Genomic DNA, 17,826 nt, shown 5'->3' with positions numbered 1-17,826 from the left:
ATATTAAGTACAGGCTTTTTTTTTCTCCTCTGTGTTTTCAGGAAGTCCTATAATTTTCAGGTTGCCCCTCCTCAATCTATTCTTGAGGTCAGTGTTTTTATTGATGAGGTATTTTACATTTTCTTCTATTTTTTCTATTTTTTTATTTTGTTTGACAGGCTCTTGCTGTCTCATGAAGTCATTAGTTTCTGTAGACTCCATTCTTTTTTTTTTTTAGGGAGGAGTTTTCTTCATTAACCTTTTGCAATTTCTTTTCCAATTGGTCAATTCTACTTTTGAAAGAGCTTTCCATTTGACCAATTGAGGTTTTGAGAGAATTATTTTCTTTTTGCATTTGCCCAATTGAGGATTTGGGAGATTTATTCTCATTTTGTATTTGTCCAATTGTATTTTCTAAGGATTTGTTTTCTTGTTGCAAGGTATTACTCTTCTCTTGGGTTTCTTTTGCCAAATTTTCCAAATGATTTTTAAACTCCTTTATTTCTTCAAGGGAGTCTTTCTGTACTGGAGACCAGATCATATTCTCCTCAAAGGTTCTAGGTCTCTCTGAGTTAGGGTCTTTTCCTTCCAAGAATTTTTCTATGGATCCACCTTTCTGCTGACCCTTCTTCATTCTGCTAAGACTTTGAGTTGGGGAGGGGCTGGTTCACAGGGGTTTGGTGTTGGGATTGCTAGAGGCTTTACTCACTGAGTGCAATTTCTCTGACTGGCCAGGAGGAGGTGTTGGTTGCTTTCTCTGGAATGTCTGTGACCTTGATTGAGGGCTTCTCCCTTAGCTTGAAGGGAGGGGTTGAAGCTATTGAATCCTTTTGCCTTCAATTAATGGTGGGCTTTACCCTGGGGTGAAGTCATTCCTCTCCCTTGCCAGCTAGGCTGGTGCTTCTGCTCACACACCTGTGCCTGAGGCAGAAGTAGTCCGCAATTGTTTGTTCTGGGAAGGGGCTTCAGCCGAAATGGAGGCGTGGACTCAGGGTTCCTCAGACCCGAGGAGCCCAGGGATGGTGTCTGCAGCTCTCCTGCACTGGAACTCTCCCCCACCTCCCCCAAGCCTTGTCAGCAAACTCCAGAGGGTCAGTGCCAACACCAGTGCCTCTGCTCCCTAGTTGACTCAAGCCCACTCCCCCTCCCCACAGTCTAGCCCCACAGCTGATCCAGCAGGTCCAGCTCTTGGGCCCTCAGACTCCCCGGCTCCAATTCTGGCTGATCCGGGGCTGATCTGACCTCTGCACGTGGACTTACCCGCCCTAACTCACCCAAAGCTGCAGAAGACAAATCCTGAGGTAGATGTTCTTTCTCCTGGCTTTTCTTTCTGGGTTTTGTGGATCTGATTTCTGTTAAGAGGTTTGTTTCATATGATAGATGGGGAAAGATCAGGAGACCTTAGCACTGTGCCTGTCTTCTCTCTGCCATCTTGATGAAAGTTGAGAAGCAGTATCATTAAGTAGTTGGTTTGTTATGGCTGGACCATAGATAACATTGAGGGGGATTGTTTCATAAATAGACTAGAAAGATAGAAAGGGGGTCATAAAGAGCTGTAAAAGTCAAACAAGTTTATAGTTGATTCTTCAGGTAATGGTGAATTACTAGAGTTTATAGAGCAAGGGAGCAGGGAAGGGGGTAGAAAGGAACAAGACTTGGCCAGATTTAAACTTTTAGGATAATCATTTTTGGTAATGGTGTGGAGAATGGGTTGGAATGGGAAGAGATAAAAATGGAGAGATAAATTAGAAGGTTATTGCAAAGAATGCTACCCACCTCCTGAAAGAGAGGGGATGGACTCAAATTGCAGACTGAAATGTACATTTATTTGAATATGGGCAAGGCAAAAACTTGGTTTTCTTGATTATGCATTCATTAAAAGGATTTTATTTTTCCTTTTTTTTCTTAGTGAGTGGGAGAGAAAATTTTTGTCAGTTGAAAAATTAAAAAAGAAAATTGTTGCAGTATCCCAAATGAAAGATGATGAGAACTGGATTTATGGTATTAGGTGTGTGATTGGATGAAAATGAGGAAATGAGTGGGGAAAAAAGATTAGGCAATTGTTTGGAGTGAAGGAAAATGAAGAGTTGATGAGGATGACCCCAAAATCACAAACATGAGTGATTAGAATTGCAGCATCCTCAACAATAATAAGGAAGTCTGGAAAAGGGGGGGTAGATTTGGGGAAAAAGAAAATTAAGCCTGGTTTGGACAGGTTAAGTTTGAGTTGCCTGTGGGATATCCAGTTTGAAATGTCTAATAATTTGTGATGCAGAACTAGAACATTAGAAAAACATTTGGGATAACTATCTTCATTCATCATCTAGTAATGACAAAAAATAATGGATAATATTTATATTGTGCTTTAAGATTTACAAAGTGTTTTATGAATATTATCTCATTTTTTTCTCTCTACAGACCCAGGAAGTGATGTTATTATCACTTTACATGAGGAAGCTGAGGCACAGAACTTATTAATGCCTTTCTTAGGATAAGAGTCTTAGGCTTAATTTGAAATAAGATCTTCCAGAGTTCCTTTACCTCTTGACTTTTCCTGAGCATTTGAAACTGTTGACCACCTTCTCCTCTCTAGATTTCTGTGACAGCTCTCTCTTGTTTCTCCTTCTAACATTGAGAAGTGGTATAATTGAGGATTTATGAGATGTCCTGAACTGGAGTTCAGCTGTATCTCTTACTAGTTGTGTGATTTTAGATATGTCACAACAATTTTCTATCTTCTTAACTTCTTGATGAAAATACTAATTTTAGTATCATTCAGATTATGGCATTGTTATATTAATTGAAGGAGATAAGGGACATAAATTATTTTGTAAACTTTAAAATGCTGGATACTTATACATTCCTAATTGGATTTGTCATTTCATTGATTTTGGTTTTCCCTCTAAAGATGCAGATCTGTTATAACTCTGGTCCATGTTTTTCTAAAGAATAGTCATAGAAAAGGCAAAAATGTGCTTTTCCCTCCTTTTCCCTTCTTTCCTCCCTTCCTCTCTCCCTATTTTCCTCCTTCCTTCCTTCCTTCCTTCCTTCCTTCCTTCCTGCATGATACAGCTTCTTGGAGCTACAATAAGAGCTGAGTGAAGATGGACACAAAAGGTAGATAAGCAGCCCTGAAAAGAGCTGTTAGTACACCAGAGGTATGAGTCTTCCTAAATACCCGATATACCCCACTAAGCTTTATGATCCTGGGCAAATCACTTAATCTCTTTCATTTGAAAATGGAAATAATAGCATCTTTTCATAGGGTTATTGTGAGGATTAAATGAGATTACAAACCTTAAAGCACTGAATAAATGCTATCATCATTTATTAAACAACCTACTTGGTAACCAGAAGAGAATTAAGTATTAGGGTTACACAGAAAAAACTGGAACAGTCTCTTCCCTCAAGGAGCAGTTCTTGCAAAAACTCATAGATTGTGGGAATGTTGTAGATATTGTTTACCTAGATTCTTTTTTTCCCCCCAATTGACATTTTATTTTATTTTTTAAATGCATGTTAAGAAAGTTTTTCAACATTCATCCACATACATATTTATGTTACATAATTTTCTCCTACCTTTTCTTCCTCCCCCATTGACAGTCTAGTGAAAGTATATGTAGCATATTCTACATATATATTTGTGTTTAACATGTTTACAATTATGTATGAGGAATTAAGACTAAGGGGGAAAGAAAGAAAACCATGGGATAGGAAGGAAAAACGTAAGAGAAATTTTTGAAAACTGAAGATAGCTTTTTGTTTTTTTTTTCCCTTGGATATGGGTTGCCCTAACTCTGAACTGCTGAGAGGAACTGCATCCATTAAAGTTGATCAACTAACAATGTTGTTGTTAATGTATACAATGTTTTCTTGGTTCTGCTCCATTCACTACTCAGCATCAGTTCCTGTAATTCTTACCATGCTTCTTATAGAACAATAGTATTAGATAACACTCATATACCTTGTTCAGCCATTCCCCAATTGAAGGGCATCACCTCAATTTCCAATTCTTTGCCATCACAAAATGAGCTGCTATGAATATTTTAGAACATGTGGGAATTTTCCCATTTTTTTTATGATTTCTTCTAGATATAGACCTAGTATTGGTTTTATGAGGTCAAAAGGTATGATTAGTTTTATTGCTCTTTGGCCATAGTCCTATTTTGCTCTCCAGAGTGGTTGGATTAGTTTACAACCCCACCAACAGTGCATTAATGTTACAATCCTCATACAACCTCTTCAACATTGATTGCTTTCCCTTTGTGTCATCTTAGTCAAATCTGATAGGGGTGAGGCAGAATCTCTTTATGTTTTAATTTGCATTTCTGTAATTAGTAATGATTTGGAACATTTTTTCATATGATTATGGTTTTGATTTCTTTGTCAGAAAACTGTTCATATCCTTGTATCATTTGTCAATTGGAGAATGACCAATAACCTTATAAATTTGATTTAGTTCTCTAAATATTTTAGAAATGAGGCCTTTATCAGATCCTCAACTGTGAAAATTATTTCCCAGATTTGTGTTTTCCTTATAATGTTGGAAGCATTGGTTTTATTCATGTAAAACCTTTTTAATATAATCTAAATCATCCATTTTGCAATTTATAATGTGTTCTATTTCTGGTTTGATCATAATTTTCTCCCCTTGCCACAGATCTGACAAATAGAGTATTTCTTGATCTGTTAATTAGTCTATGGTATTGCCCTTTATGTCCAAATCCTCTACCCATTTTAACCTTATTTTGGTATAGGGGTGTGAGATGTGGGTCTATGCTTAGGTTTTGCCATAGTATTTTTGTTTTTCCAACAATTTTTGTTGACTAGTGAGTTCTTATTCCAGAAGTCAATGTCTTAGGATTTGTCAAACAAATAGATTACTATAGACATTTACTACTGTCACTTTTGTATCTATCCTAATCCACTGGTCCATTACTCTATTTCTCAACCAGTATGGGGCCATTGTGATGACTGCTGCTTTATGGTACAGTTTTAGATCTGATAAAGCTAGGTTATCGTCCTTTACATTTTTTTCATCATTTCCCTTGATATTCTTGATCTTTTGTTGATCCAGAAGAATTTTATTAGTTTTGTTCTTAACTTGGTAGTTGATTGGTATGACACTGAATAAGTAATTTAATTTGGGTAGAATTGTCATTTTTTTATATTAGCTCCACCTAACCATAAGTAATTGACATTTTCCCAACTATTTAGATCTGAATTTATTTGTATGAAAAGTATTTCATAATTTGGTTCATACAGTTTCTGACTTTGTCTTGGGAGGGAGATTTCCAAGTATTTTATGCTATCTGAAGTTACTTTATTTATTTATTTATTTATCTATTTATTTATTGGTTTTTGCAAGGTAATGGAGTTAATGACTTGCGAAAGGTCACATAGCTAGGCAATTATTAAGTGTCTAAGGCTGGATTTGAACTCAGGTGCTCCTGACCCCAGGGCCGGTGCTCTATCCACTGTGCCACCTAGTCACCCCCCACACACACACTGTGCCACCTAGCCACCCCTGCAGTTACTTTAAATGGAATTTCTCTTTCCATCTCTCTTGCCTTTGAGCTTTGCTGTTCATATATAGAAATGCTGATGATTTATGTGTGTTTATTTTATATCCTGCTACTTTACTTGCATTGTTAATTATATCAAATAGTTTTTAGTTGTTTTCTTGAGTTCCCTAAGTATATCATTTTTTCATTTTTTACTTTTACTTCCCCATTGCCAATTCTGATTTCTTAAATTTCTTATCTTCTCATTGCTAAAGCTAACATTTCTAATTCTATATTGAATAGTAATGGTGATAATGGGCATATTTATTTTCCACTGATCTAATTTGAAGTACTCCTTGTTTATCCCCATTACAGCTAATATTTCTTGATGGTTTTAGATAGATACTGCTTATAATTTTATTGGAAAACTCCATTTATTCCATCTCTCTAGTGTATTGAATAAAAATGGATGTTGCATTTTGTCAAAGGTTTTTTCAGCATCTACTGAGATAATCATATGCTTTTTGTTGGTTTTGTTATTGATATGTTCAATTATGTTAATATTTTTCCTATTATTGAACCATCCCTGCCTACATGGTATAAATCCTATTTGATCATGATGTATTGTCTTAGTAATAACTTGTAACCAATTTGCTAAAATTTTATTTTAGATTTTTGCATCAATGTTTATTAGGGAGAGTGGTCTATAATTGTGTATCTGTTCTGGTACTTCCTGGTTTAGGTATCAGCATAATACTCATGCCATAAAAGGAATTTGACAGAACATTTCTTATTTTTTTTTAAAAAAATAGTTTACAGGACAGCTAAGTGGATAGAGCACCAGCCCTGGAGTCAGTAGTACCTGAGTTCTAATTCAGTCTCAGACACTTAGTAATTACCTAGCTGTGTGGCCTTGGGCCACTTAACCCCACTGCCTTGCAAAAAAAATAGATAAAAAAATAAAAAATAGTTTACATATAATAAGAATAAATGTTTGGTAGAATTCAGTTGTGAATCCATCTGAACCTGGAGACTTTTTTTTAGGGAGTTTATTGATGATTTCTTCAATCTCTTTTTCTGAAATGAGGTTATTTAATTATTTTAGTTCCTCTTCTGTAAATTTGGGAAGTATTTTTATAAATATTTATCCATTTTACTCAAGTTATCAATTTATAGACATATAGTTGGGCAAAATATCTTTCTCCTCATTGCTGAGTTCATACTTTTCATTTTTGATACTGGTAATTTGGTATTATTCTTTCTTTTTTTAAAAAATCAGATTAACCAAAAGTTGATTTATTTTATTGGCTTTTTCATAAAACCAACTCTTAGTTTTATTTATTTGATCAATGGTTTTCTTGCCTTCAATTTTATTTATTTTTTTAAATTTTTATTAAAGATATTATTTGAGTTTTACACTTTTCCCCCAATCTTGCTTCCCTCCCCCCACCCCCACCCCACAGATAGCACTCCCTCAGTCTTTACTTTGTTTCCATGTTGTACCTCGATCCAAATTGGGTGTGATGAGAGAGAAATCATATCCTTAAAGAGAACAGAATTCTCAGAGGTAACCAGATCAAACCATAAGACATCTGGGTTTTTTTTTTTTCCAAATTAAAGGGAATAGTCCTTGTACTTTGTTCAAACTCCACAGCTCCTTATCTGGATACAGATGGTACTCTCCTTTGCAGACAGCCAAAAATTGTTCCCAATTGTTGCGCTGATGGAATGAGCAAGTCCTTCAAGGTTGAACATCACTCCCATGTTGCTGTTAGGGTGTACAGTGTTTTTCTGGTTCTGCTCATCTCACTCAGCATCAGTTCATGCAAATTCCCTCCAGGTTTCCCTGAAATCCCATCCCTCCTGATTTCTAATAGAACAATAGTATTCCATGACATACATATACCACAGTTTGCTAAACCATTCCCCAATTGAAGGACATTTACTGGATTTCCAATTCTTTGCCACCACAAATAGGGCTGCTATAAATATTTTTGTACAAGTAATGTTTTTACCCTTTTTCCTCATCTCTTCAGGGTATAGACCCAGTAGTGGTATTGCTGGGTCAAAGGGTATGCACATTTTTGTTGCCCTTTGGGCATAGTTCCAAATAGCTCTCCAGAAGGGTTGGATGAGTTCACAGCTCCACCAACAGTGTAATAGTGTCCCAGATTTCCCACATCCCTTCCAACAATGATTATTATCCTTCCTGGTCATACTGGCCAATCTGAGAGGTGTGAGGTGGTACCTCAACGAAGCTTTAATTTGCATTTCTCTAATAATTAATGATTTAGAGCATTTTTTTCATGTGGCTATGGATTGCTTTGATCTCCTCATCTGTAAATTGCCTTTGCATATCCTTTGACCATTTGTCAATTGGGGAATGGCTTTTTTGTTTTAAAAATATGACTCAGTTCTCTGTATATTTTAGAAATGAGTCCTTTGTCAGAATCATTAGTTGTAAAGATTGTTTCCCAATTTACTACTTTTCTTTTGATTTTGATTACATTGGTTTTACCTGTGCAAAAACTTTTTAATTTAATGTAATCGAAATCATCTAATTGGTTTTTAGTGATGTTCTCCAACTCTTCCTTAGTCATAAACTGTTCCCCTTTCCATAGATCTGACAGGTAGACTAGTCCTTGATCTTCTAATTTGCTTATAGTATTGTTTTTTATGTCTATGTCCTGTAACCATTTGGATCTTATCTTGGTAAAGGGTGTGAGGTGTTGGTCTAATCTAAGTTTCTTCCATGCTAACTTCCAATTATCCCAGCAGTTTTTATCAAAGAGGAAATTTTTATCCTGGTGGCCTGATTCTTTGGGTTTATCAAACAACAGATTACTATAATCCTCTCTTGCTTTTACACCTAGTCTATTCCGCTGGTCCACCACTCTATTTCTTAGCCAATACCAAATAGTTTTGATGACTGATGCTTTATAATATAATTTTAGATCTGGTAGTGCTAATCCACCTTCGTTTGCATTTTTTTCATTAAGCTCCTGGCAATTCTTGACTTTTTATTTCTCCATATGAATTTACTTACAATTTTTTCTAGCTCATTAAAGTAATTTTTTTGGAATTTTGATTGGTAGGGTACTAAACAGATAGTTTAGTTTTGGTAGAATTGTCATTTTTATTATATTAGCTCTACCTATCCATGAGCAGTTGATATTTGCCCAGCTATTTAAATCTGATTTAATTTCTGTGAGAAGTGTTTTATAATTGTTTTCAAAAAGATTCTGAGTCTGTCTTGGCAAATAGACGCCCAAGTATTTTACACTGTCTGAGGTTACTTTGAATGGGATTTCTCTTTCTAGCTCTTCCTGCTGTTTCTTGCTAGTCATATATAGGAAAGTTGAGGATTTATGGGGGTTTATTTTATAACCTGCAACTTTGCTAAAATTGCTAATTGTTTCCAGTAGTTTTTTAGATGATTTCTTGGGATTCTCTAGGTAGACCATCATGTCATCTGCGAATAGTGAGAGTTTTGTCTCTTCCTTCCCAATTCTAATTCCTTTAATTTTTTTTTCTTCTCTAATTGCTGATGCTAACATTTCTAATACAATATTGAATAGTAGTGGTGCCTTCAATTTTATTAATCTCTCCTTTGATTTTCAGAATTTCTCATTTTAGGTTTTTAATTTTTTATTTATTTAAAGACATGAGGTTAAGTGATTTGCCTTAGGTCACATAATTAGGCAATTATTAAATGTCTGAGTCTGGATTTGAACTCAGGTCTTCCTGACTCCAGGGCAGGTGCTCTATCCACTGCGCCATCCATCTGCTCCCTAATTTTCAGAATTTGGTGCTTAATTGAGGATCTTTAATTTGTTCTTTTTTTAGTTGTGTACTTGATCTCTTTATTTTATTCATATAAGCAATTAAAGATATACATTTTGGTACTATGTCTCATTGTTATCATTTTCTTGAATGAAATGATTGATTATTTCTATGATTTGTTGTTTGCTCTATTCATTCTTTAAAATTAAGTTATTTGGTTATCAATTAATTTTTGGTTTATCTTTTCATGCTCTTTTATAACATGTCATTTTTGTTGCATAATGATCTGAAATTTGCATTTATTAATTCTGATTTTCTGCATTTGAATGTAAGGTTTTATGCCCTAGTGCAGGGTCAGTTTTGTTATAGGTAGCATTTACTGCAGAAAAATAAGTATATTCTTTTCTATCCCCATTCAGTTTTCTCCAGTGGTCTATCATACTTCTAAGATTTTATTCACCTTCTTAACTTCCTTCTTGTTTATTTTGTGGTTAGATTTATCTAGTTCTGAGAGAAAGAGATTGAGGTACCCCACTTTTACTGTCTATGTCTATGTCTCCTTGTAATTCAGTTTCTCCTCTAAGAATTTGGATGCTATACCATTAAATTCATATATGTTTAATAATGATATTACTTCATTGCCTATGGTGACATTTTTAAAAATGTAGTTTCCTTCCTTATCTCTTTTAATGAGATTTATTTTTGCTTTTGCTTTGTATGAGATCAGGATTGCTACCCCTAATTATTTTTTACTCCCTTTTGAAGAATAATATATTTTGCTCAAGCCTTTATACTGTATATACATATATATGTGTGTGTATGTGTGTGTGTGTGTGTGTGTGTGTGTTTCAAATGTGATTCTCATTTTTAATCCATTCTGCTATCTACTTCTGTTTTATGAGAGAGTTCATCTCATTCACTTTTACAGTTAAGATTACCAAATTTTTATTTCCCTCCATGTTATCTTTTCCTGTTTCTCTTTCCTTTCCTCTTATTCCTCTCACCAGTGTTTTACTTCTTTTCCCCTTTAATTTTTTTAAATTTTAACTTTAAATTTTCTTTCACTTATACTTTAAGTTTCTCCTTTGTCTTTTCTTCCTTTCCCTTTTCCTTTTTCTCCCTTCCACCCAACTTCCTGGGGTGGAAGAATAGATTTTTAAACCCAATTGGGAATATATGTTATTTCCTCTCTGGGCCAAATCTATTGAATGGGATTTACTCAGTGTTCACACCCTCCCTCCCTTCTTTCTCTCTACTATAAGTTTTTGTGCCTCTTCATTCACTAATGCCTAGCCTTCTCCCAGTATAATCCTTCTTTTTTATGTTTTTATTGTTTTAACCCTGTCTTGTACTTACATCTCTTTTGTCAAAATATACTCCTTTTATCTGACCTGATAGAAGTACTATCAATCAAAATAAAATCTATCAAAGGTAGATTGATTGATTGCTTGATTACTTGATGCATAGCATTGTCTCATAGTCACTAAGTACTCTCCCCTCTTCTGTCTTATTAGAAATATACCTCTCAAAGTAACTGCCATGAACACAAAATCCTCATGAACCGAAGTATCTTGCAAAGCCAAATCATTTCATGAACAATTTGTATCCCTCTACCCCAACATATTTACTCCAATTGAAGTCAAAGCTTCAAGCAAAGTACATCTCTTCATGATGTTTTCATGTCTAGTTCCTCTAAGTATACTCTCTCCCTCCATCTCTATAGTACTCTAACCACAGCCCTACAACCCTCCCCAACCAAAGCATTGAGTATGTTCTCTCCAATTATCCCTTTAGTTTCCCCAACTATAACACTAAAACCCTCTTTGGATTGAGATAAAATCTCTTCCAAATCCCTTAATGTCCATCCCTTCTAAGTATGCTCCCACCCTCTGCCCCTGTGCTATGAACCTTTCAGTATCTTGTAAAGTCTCTTCTAATTTAATTATGTATAGAGCCTCAAAGTACTCTAAGTACAGGGACATCCTGAAGGTCTTTCTTAAGAACTTTAGCATTGGTTGTAAGGCATGGGAGACATTGGCCCAGGACCAGAAGGGATTAGGGTGCCCTCATCAGAGAAAATGCTGAACTCTATGAGCAAGGCAGAATTAAAGTAGCTCAAAGAAAACATGAGATACATAAGCTTAAAGTAAACACCCCAGGAGTTCACTTGAACTATTTGTGCCTGACCTGGGGTAGAGCATTCTGAGTTCATATTGGTCTGATCAATTTATAATTTGTCTCAAACATTGTGATGTCATTTTGGTCTTCTTTGAAAACAAAGAACAAGAACCAACCATACCCATATCCTCTAAGTACAATCTCTTCACTTATATTCAACCCTTTAACTATTCTAAGAGAAATACAATTTTCAATTGTTACAAGTGTTATCTTCCCTTATAAGGTTGTATACAATTTAATATTCTTGAGTAGCATTTGATTTTTTTCCCCCTTTGTGCTTGCCTTTTTATGCATCTCTTGAGTCTTGCATTTGAAGATTGAATTCTCTGTTCAGTTCTGGTCTTTTTATCAGGAAATTTTGGAAGTCCTCTTATTTCATTGAGCATCCAAATTTTCCCCAGACAGAATATGATGAATTTTGCGGGGTAGTAAATTCTTGGTTGTAATTCAAGATCCTTTACCCTCCAAAATATCAGGCCCTTCAATCCTTTAGGGTTGAAGCTGATAAGTCATGTGTAATTCTGATTGTGCTTCCTTTGCATTTAAACTGCTTCTTTTTTTGCTGCTTGTAGTATTTTCTCCTTTATTTGAGAATTTTGGATTTTGGCTATAATAGTCCTTGGAGTTTTTATCCTGGGATCACTTTCTGGAGATGTTCTATATATTCTTTCAATGACTATTTTTGTCTTCTTGATCTAGTATATTTGGACATTTTCCCTGGTAATTTCCTGAAAGATATATTTCAGGATTTTTTTTTTTGGTCTAGGATTTCTGGTAGAGCAATAATTCGTAAATTGTCTCTTCTTTATTTTCCAGTTGTTTGCTTTTCCTAAAAGGTACTTTACATTTTCTTCAATTTTTTAGGCTTTTGATTTTGATGAAATTTTAGTGTCTCATAAATTCATTGGCTTCTCTTGTCCAAATCTAATTTTTAGGGTTTTATTTTCTTCAGTTAGCTTTTGTGTTTTCTTTTCCAGTTTTACTTTTTACTGAGTTGAATTCCCTTTCCAATTTGCCAATTTGAGTTTCAGATGAGTTTCATTCCTTTTCCAGTTGATCAATTTTATTTTTTGAAGAGTTAGTTACATTCTTTTTCCAGTTATTTATTTTTACTTTTAAAGGAGTTGATTCCTTTGGTCAATTTTTCATATTTTTCTGCATGGCTTTCATTTCTTTTTTTTCCCCCATTTTTCTTCTTCCTTTCTTCTTTGGTTTTTAAATTCTTTTTTTAAGTTCTTCTTTGAGTTTTTGTATTTGAGTTCAATTCATAAACTCCTTTGAGATTTTCAGTGTAGTTAATTTGCTACTGTTTTCTTCTTCTGAGGTAGCATTTTTGGTCATTTCTATCTGCATGGCCACTTTCTATGGTTACCACTGTTATAGGGGGTTTTTTTTGCTCATTTTGAATGTTTGAACCCTACTCTTGGGATATAGAGAATATAGACCCAAGTGTTTTTGTGCTGGGACTTGGGGCTGATCTCTGGCTTATCAAGATGTTGCCTAAACAGTCCAGACACTGCCTATACAGAGGTTCCCCCCCCCCTCTTTTATGACCAGGCTCTTCCTATTTATTGGTTTGTTTCCAACCCAGTCCTGTCTTTTGCTCCAGTGTTCTTAGAGTTCAGACTTTGTCTGGGGTTGAAACTCTCCATGTTAGCTTTCTATCTAGCTGTCAGGACCTAGACTGCACTGTAGCTAAAAGCCTCCTGCTGACTATCCTGCTCTCATGCCTACCTGGACTTTACTTTCCCTTTTCCCCAAAGAGACAGACCTTCACTGAAGATCCTCCAATCTGTAGCTTTAATGTCATGTAGAGGTTCATTTAGTGTTGTGTAGGGAAAACCTCTGGGAGCATGCTAGCTTCATGCTGGCATCTGCCCCAGAAGTCTCTGTTTACCTAAATATTAATGAGGAGTTTATAAAAGTCTTTCTTGCAATTCTTATGGGCAAGATAGAGAAATGGTAGGTCACATAAGTATATACTTACATGTATATGGAACTGGTTGAATATCCTGACCCTCTTTCCAAATTGATAGGATTCTTTAAAAGAACTCTAAGAGAATGCTGTTTAGCAATTTTATCAACAGTTTAGATAGAAGGAATGAGGATTTGTAGAAGTGCTGACAATATGCTAGGCTAGGCATCTAAGGGCTAAATGTGTTATATGCTTTTTCAAAGATTATCTCATTTAAAGCTCACAAGCAACTCTGGGAGTTTGAGACAAATAGAAATTAAATAACTTGTCCCTCATAGCAAGTAAGTATCTGAGACTGGATTGAATTTAGGACTTCCTGATACTAAGAGGCAGTGTTCTGTTCACTGAGTTACCAACTGCCTAAGACAGGTAAAGACATAGATGACACTTATCAAATTTGCAAATAAGATATATGGTTTAATTCTAGGCCTTACATTTTATGAAGGGAATTAATAATCTGGAGAATGTCCAGAGAAGAAGGACCAGAAAAATGTAAAGTACGGAGATCATGCCATTTATAGGCTTAAGAAAATGAGGATATTTAATCCGGAGAAGTACTTGCAAAACAGAAGGGGGAGAATTGACATAATTGCTGTCTTTAAATTTTTGAAGAGTTTTGGGGTACAAGAAAAATCACTTTCTAACCAGTTCCATAGGGCAAAATTAGGAAAAATAAAAAATTAGGAAAAAATAAAAAATTAGGGGAAAAAGATAAATTTAAACTTCATATATGAGGAAACTCCTAAATAATTAGAACTATCGAAATGAATGGTATTGCCTCAGGTGGTAGTGAATTTCCCTTTCCTGAAGATCTCCAAGAATTAGATCATTATACCTCAGTTATCTTAGCACAATTCCTGGTCCATGTAAGATGCTTAATGATCACTTGTTGACTTATAATTGTTTCAGGTACCAGTTTTGTATCTCCAAAGATCTTGGAATTTTTTAAATGTAAACCAGACTACTCTCTTTGTTTTTCCATTCTGGTCTCAGCTGGACTATCCCTTGAAGATAATCTCTTGGAATAATGGATAGAGACCTGGCCTTGGCATCAGGGAGACCTTGGTTCAGTTTCTGCCTCAGACTCTTCTGAGTGACCCTGGGAAACTCCTTTAACTATTAATCTTCTCATCTAAAAGATGAGGGGCTTGCATTCAGTCACCTTGAAGATTGCTTCTAGAGCGAAATCTATTATCCCATGATGAAATAATTTTAAAAAGTTGTCCATCTAACTGCTTATCATAGGCTGGACAACAGGAATTATTTCTCTATTTTGTATCTGTGTAGATGATTTGGCTAAATTTTTGAATGTGTGAATCTCATTAAGGAATATGTAAAATGCTTGATCATTGGCAAATAAATACATTATTTCACTATCTGCACTAAACTTCACTATCAACAAGGAATTTCTCTTCCATTTGGATTCTGCATTAGAACTCTTCCATGGCAGAGTGATTAGACCTATGGTAAACATAGATTTTCTCATTCTATATCTCACTTGATGCTAATAATCAGAATCTTTCTCTTTACCCATTTTCCCCTTTTTTGTGTCCAGAGTTTTTTGAAATTAAGTCAGATTGGCAGTGCTATAGTTTTAAGATGAAATTTAATAGGAAAATAAATATAAAGTCCTGCACCTGAATATAAAAAACTGTAAGTGCTCAAATATAGGATTGAGGGAAATATGTTAGGAAGACAATTCATGTGTAAAAGACCTGAAATTTTTAGCAAATTGCAAGATCAATAAAATTCTATAGCATGACATGAAAATGAAGGAAGTTAAAAGATCTTAGTCTACATTAGTAGAAATATCCTATGTAGTCTGTAGTTTGTAGACACTGTAGTCTGACCTGTTCATATTACATATGAAGGTCCAGTTCTGCATACCATAACTTTAGGAGGAATACTGATAAGTTATCTTCTATAGAGGAAGGTAAGATTGTAAAAGAAAGGGAAGGCTGTAGATAGGTAATTCAGGGAATAATTGAAGGAAAGCAGGTTGTGTACTTTGGAGAAGAGAAGTTGAGAGAATTACAAAATACTTGTCTTCTAATGTTTGAAGGATTGTAATACAAAAAGGATCATTCTTGTTTTATTTGTTTCTAGAAGACAGAACTATAGGAACAATGAGAGAAAGTTGCACAGAGATAGATTTTGGTTTACTTTGATGTAAAATATCTTAACAACTGAACACAAGTTAAATAGGCTACTATGAATGATAGAGTTTCTCATTACTGTCTCTTTACAGAGAAACAGGATTACATTTATACTGTATGCTACAGGAAGAATTCCTATTCCATTGTAGGTTGGACTTGAGCCCTTTATGTAATTTCTTTTAATGCAGAAATTCTGATTGATGTGAAACATAGGAAGAGTGAGAAAGGAAGAATAGCAACAGAAGATGTATCTATGGTTTGGAGCCTGAATAACTAGAAAAAAAGATATCATTAAAAGAATATTAATGGGCACAAAAGCCAAATGAACTGCTCTCTTTTGACTATCCTTAGGTCATCAATGTTTTATGAGAATCCAAACAATCGAATTTATAAGAATCATCTTATCATTTTCTTTTAATATGATATTATTTCATACTTTTAGTCTGCTATGAAGCAACTGCAAATGTATTTAACAAAACTGAAAAAGAAATCTATCTTTTTTATAGTCATTTCTTCAGATATCATATATGTAGAGAGTTCAGTTAGCATGGTTTAAAAACTTAAATTCATTATTTTCTCTCACATATGGAGAGCCTGGCTATCCATTTCATAAATTACCAGAGGAAAGGCGACATCCAATGTAACTGACTTCTTATTGTTCAGAATATTATAGCTGTAATGAAAGAAACCTCTCTGAACACACCTAGGAATTTTATATACCTTCTGCGATACAAAGACTATTCTTACAATATGAAATAAAACCTAAGTAAACTGACATGCTTGACAAATGAAGTGTTCTGTTTAACAAAATGTTTTGTTAATTGAGAATTAACTAGAAACTTCTTCTTCCAAATTCTATATTTAAAAATTTTTTCAAAGCTCACCTGCATACCTTTCTGCCTAAGCAAGCAGAGCCAAATGAGTATATTTAATATTAGGATAGATACAATATATATCCTCTGAAAATTGTTCCATCCCCTTAATCCATGATTTCATTTTGTCATATTATGACTAGTTTCTTTTTCCTAAAATATAATGCCAAAATGAGGGCAAAAATCTATTTAGTTGAAGGTTCTGATTAGTTTGCTTATAATGGAAGAACACTGGATCTGCATACAGAACATCTACTGTTAAAACCAGGGCATGCTCAATTTGCTCATCTGTAAAATGAGTTGGGGAAGGAAATGGCAAAACACTTCAATATCTTTGCTAAGAAAATCCCATAGGGGGTCACAAAGAGTTAGATATGACTGAAACAACTGAACAGCAAAACTTTTGGAGCTGTCCAAAAGTGAAGTTAACTACCTCAGGAAATAGTGTTTTGTATATCAATGATGGTCTTGATGCAGAAGACCACATTTTGGTTTGTTAAACATGTATTTTTTAAAAAATTGAATAGAACTTAAATTAGACATGCTCTAATTGTCTCCATGATTTTACAGTAATAAAACTTTCATTTTTTGCTTTTCTAAAGAAATAAAAAGAACCAGCACGTGATGTAAGATCAAGAAAGAGGTGCTGGAGACGTGGAAAAAGCATAAGCATGCCAGCTTTCATACTTGGAAACTTTATGAGGAGCTAAATAGGAAAGTTCTTGCCACCAGAATCCTTGGCATAATGAAATGGTTTAACATAATAAACTACTACCATTTATTAATGGAAATGACATCAAAGAAGAGGAATTAACATCTGTTTTGCTGTTGTACCCTAAGGATCATGGACTCTTCTATTTGACTTACTACATTAAACTTTTCATATATATATCTCACCTCCATTACAAGATGAGCTTCTTAGGGGCGGCTAGGTGGTGTAGTGGATAAAGCACCGGCCTTGGAGTCAGGAGTACCTGGGTTCTAATCCGGTTTCAGACATTTAATAATCACCTAGCTGTGTGGCCTTGGGCAAGCCATTTTAACCCTGTTTGCCTTGCAAAAACCTTAAAAAAAAATAATATGAGCTTCTTGAAAACAGAAATTATTTTATTTTTCTACCTGTATTCTCAGCATTTAACACAGTTTTTGTACAAGGTTAAGTTCTTAACAAATGCTTTGTGCATTCATTCCCACTTTTCCTTAAGAGTATACATATAGATACAGTCATAGCATGTTAAGTGAATGGTTGGAAATTATCTTGGAATGATATTATAGAGATCTAGTGCTTCTGGTAAGGACATTCGAGTAATGAATGGAAATGTAGAAAGGAAAAAAGGAGTGTTTTTTAGAGTATAATTGGAAAATGACCTGTGTGAAGT

This window comes from Macrotis lagotis, chromosome 2 (assembly GCF_037893015.1).
Source record: "Macrotis lagotis isolate mMagLag1 chromosome 2, bilby.v1.9.chrom.fasta, whole genome shotgun sequence".
NCBI lineage: Eukaryota > Metazoa > Chordata > Mammalia > Peramelemorphia > Peramelidae > Macrotis > Macrotis lagotis.
The sequence above is the reverse complement of the archived record's forward strand: the minus strand, read 5'-3'. Positions refer to the sequence as shown.